The sequence below is a fragment of the Clupea harengus genome, chromosome 4 (assembly GCF_900700415.2).
Source record: "Clupea harengus chromosome 4, Ch_v2.0.2, whole genome shotgun sequence".
NCBI lineage: Eukaryota > Metazoa > Chordata > Actinopteri > Clupeiformes > Clupeidae > Clupea > Clupea harengus.
This window is the reverse complement of record NC_045155.1, coordinates 27,000,675-27,004,923: the sequence shown is the minus strand read 5'-3', so window position 1 is coordinate 27,004,923 and position 4,249 is coordinate 27,000,675. Positions and strand designations below refer to the sequence as shown.

The 4,249-nt window shown below is 42.6% G+C and overlaps 1 long non-coding RNA gene across 1 annotated transcript; it reads right to left on the bottom strand.

Moving 5' to 3' along the window:
- Positions 1 to 2,868: 2,868 nt before the first annotated feature.
- LOC116220360 lies at positions 2,869 to 3,770 on the bottom strand. Its single transcript, XR_004163605.2, has 3 exons — positions 3,730 to 3,770; positions 3,576 to 3,648; positions 2,869 to 3,489 (listed from the first exon to the last, which is right to left on the bottom strand). It is a non-coding gene; the product is annotated as an uncharacterized LOC116220360 (long non-coding RNA).
- Positions 3,771 to 4,249: the final 479 nt, after the last annotated feature.

Below are 4,249 nucleotides of genomic sequence, written 5' to 3'. Positions count from 1 at the left end.
CTCAGAAGCTGACTCCACTTTGAATGTGATGCTGTGTTCAAATGAATGTGCTCGAGGTCAAGGTCTTACCCAGCTGGTATATTTCATTCTGTGATGTTGAAACATTAGTGCATGGTTTAAGAGTGATATTGCTAGTCCTACTGTATTTGTCTTGCGAAAATCAAGCATATATGAGCACATGTTAGCTAGCTAACGAGCTAGCCAATTAACAAAATGCCACCTGACAGATATACATTAAAATAGCGATTTGATTCTGGAAATTTTAGTTTTGGGGATGATTTTCCTGACAGTCCTTGAAGATGCATGTAAAAGCTGGGGTCCTGGAGGAAGGACAGTCAGGGATGGGAAAATGCAGAAGTCAAATTCACGGCGACCTCCGTGTGTGTGTGTGTCCAGTGTCGCCACCTAATATATGCACGTGTGCGTCATTGTACAAAAATAAACTGACTGAAGTCAGCCTTGTTTATTTGTATTGTGATTTGAATTTACTTTTTTGTTGAAATTGTTGACATAACTAGGTTTAGCATTATAGGTCAGTGTAATGAAGGTCTGTTTAGTTAGATGAACACTGTCTGATCAATAAAGGCTAACTTGACCAAATAATATTGAAATTACTTAAGTCTTGTTGGTTTCACGTAAGTTAGTTATTTCCCTCTGTAATAATAGTATTAAATTAGTTTGAACACAACTCAGTTATGTGGAAATCATTGACATAACAATATTAAGTACTTTGAACAACTTATTTTTTTGAGTGTGGTGTCTCAGCTGCTCCCTAGAAATGTGAAGGCACATCACATCCTCATCAGAGAGAGAGAGCCCAGCGTTGCCGTGTCTCTGGCTCTGACGGCCTTGATTAGCAGCTCCAGGTCTCCGCAGTTGAAGGCCAGCACTGCCCCAGCTAGCGCAGACCTGAACGCAGCGTACTTGGAATGGGAGTCTGTGCGGATGGCTGTGTCAAACCGGTGGATTCAGTGGAAGATGTCCAGACGCACAACCATCCCACTGTCCACCCAAAGCTGGAACAAAGTCTCCACTGCTGTTGGGCCCTGTGCACGGCAACACCCGTGGTTCATGGACAGAATTTTCAGGACTGGCAAAAAAACAAAAGCCCAAATATTTGTTTTCCTTTTGACTGTTTAAATGTATTTTTATTTTTATTAAGCACGTCTTTGATTTGTATTTGAAGATAGAGGTGTTAACAACATTACAGCTACTGACCTGATGAGAACAACACGTTGTCCTGTGTCTTTCTTTTATCTCCACTCCTGTAGGAGTGCAATATTTACATTCATCCTGTTCCCACACACTGATCACCTCGAGGACACTTCAGGAAGTACATAATCAACTCTCCAACTAGGCACCACAAACAGGTGCGACTCCGAGTTGTGGGGTTGACATACCTTTATATGTCTATGGTTGGCAGAGCACCGCTGACATAGCCGGGAGGTTCTGGTGGGTAACACGTATTCAGATCGTTTAGTCTTCTCATCGTCATTTACACGGACTTAAACTCATAGACTGTTTCGGACTGCCGCCAGACATAACGACCTAGCAAATCGTCTATTAGGTAAGTCTATACCTTTACTAGAAAACTATTAAAACTGGAGGAGAGAACGTAATGCCGGCCTCTGGTTGGTTAAAACTTGACATCTGACATGTCTTGAGAAAAGCCTGAGAGTTTAGGGGTGATGTGCTCTGAGTGCAAAAACAGCATGCAGACTATCAAATTAATTTCTACACATTAAACGGAATTAAGTACGTTCACTTCCAGTTTTAATACGGATCCTTGACCGACAGAAACCAACAACATAAACCCGCATCCAAGGAAGTTTCTCTTTATTGCAAGACATTTGTCACCTGGATTATATCGTTCTTAGTTTGATCTTTGAAACAGATTTGGTTTAGAAAGTAATTTCTTGATTTGGACAATGAAACTGACAGTATTATATTAAACACCTAATTATTAGTGATTAGTTTCACCCTTACTGTGAAATGTTTTGCTGAAGCATAAGACCAACACCACCCCCTTCTACCGTGGCTGGAACCATTATGGAGTACGCACTTTGAGAAGTAATTCAGCGGGTGACGATGGCGGCTGCAGCGTAGTGTATAAGTATTTAAACTTTCAACTTTGTGCGAAAGTGGTTCTTTTAAGGATGAAGTTAGCTGATGATTGAGGGAGCAGAGAACACAACACAGGTGTGGAAAAGTTATACATCAGTTAGTCTAGGTGTGGCCGCTCCTGCATCTCACACGGAATTGCTCCATGTTTACAGATAAAAACACTACAAGGTATAATACCAGCACCACCTTCACTGTAGTGTAATACCATCGCCGGGTGCGCACGTTAGCTGCAGAAGCGTCAACTTTGGTTGCCAAATTATTATAAAAATGCAGCTGTGTGGTAAACAACACCTTCAGTTTAAAGTAACTTACCCTAGGCAGATTTGACACCGGATTCCCTGGTACCTTGGTTTAACTTGGCTCCACTCTGCGGAATCACACTTGCTCTGTTAGTGGTGAAAATGCCATCTAAACGGATCCCACAACTGATCCCAGCTGTTTATTAGTGGAGTGGGAAGGTGGAATCAGAGTGAGACACCGGGGCAGAAATAGATGGTAAACTGATATTTAAAAGCAAAGGCCATTTAGAATGGAATCTGTCTCATAAACATCTCCTGCTTACTAGTGCAGCGCCTTCACTTCTATTCTCTATGTAGCGCCCCCTAGTGTACAGCTGACTACGCCACCCCTTGATCTCAATTTGTCTGTGCTAAGGCCAGAGCAAGGGGAACTCTGTCTCAATAATCCGTACAGACACAGGTTCTTTAGAAAAGTATAAAAATAGTCTTTATTAATGCATGGTATTAAAAGTGTTGGTTTGGGTTGGTCAACAGTAAAATAAATAACAAGGGAATACAGTGGGGGATCGCCAAGCTAACGGCACAGGAGCCAGAGAAGACAATGAGAACCACAACTAGAAGGGTTAGGGTCCCAATCACACGTGATCACTGTCTATAGACACACTGCAACTAAATGTCACTCTGATAAACTTAATTTAAGGACTCAAGACTTCATGCTTCACAGCAACTTCCTGTCACACGTCTAAGCTACACATTAAGTGCAAGAGGGGGAACTAGGGAGATGGCCTTCTCAAAAGGGCCCTGTATGTTACCCTGGCTCCACCACCACCGAGGCTGGCTACACGAGAGGGAAGGGGGGACAAAACAAAGGAATAAAAGAAGAAACCACTCTAGCCTGTGATGTACAATAACTGCACTCTCACTACAATACTCGTTACAATCAACAGGCTAGAGGAAAAACAAACCAAAATCTAGTTAAGCACTAATCACCACCACAATCATACGTGTAGAGAACAGCAACTAACAATTCCCATTGCCGTTAAACACGTCTGCCGCTCACGTTAGTCAGTGAGGAACACTGCGTTTGTAGCAGGTACCCCACGGCAGCCACAATACCCAGCGGGTGCTGGTGGAAAACAAACACACATGTTACAGTCCGTCAGTTAAAAACAATGTATGACAACAGTTATGCTGGGCGTTACATCATCGTACCTTGCATAAGGAAATGGTCCCGCAAACACTGGTAAAACACGGTTGGGTCAGCGTCTGCTCCCACACACACACGCTATTAAAACAAACATTCCTTAGATTGCTAACCGCAGTGAAATTAGCATCAAGAACGAAACGCGTCAACAGACCTACTCACAGCAAGACCGCACCCACAGCATGGCTTCCTCACACCGGTGCCGGTGTTGTACCCAATTCAGCACCCCCGGCGTCAGATGCACCCCCTCGCGGGAGCGCGCACCACTCGCTTGATCGGAAAGGAAAGCAGTTCGCCTAAACAAACGCAGGGGAAAATACTATACTACGATTTAATTATTTGTGAAAGAGATGGAAGAGAAGAACACAAGTGATTACAGTCTTTAAAACTGTTCTAAAGAGTACAAACAACCGATGTTTTTCTTCCAAAAAACTCGGATAATAGCGAACGCAAAAGAACACCTTTTTTTTCTGTGGAAATATATAGCCTACCCCAGCCATGACTACAAAATGAATTAACTTAATTTTGCTTTGAGCAAGTTGAATGTATTTGACACGGCGTTTCACAAGACTAAATATGATTCTAGCATGTCTTGCAATTCATAGGTTCAAAAGTAAGTGCTTTTAATTTGGTTAACCTGTATATAGGTCGAAACAATAGCCTTCTGATCCTGAATATCACT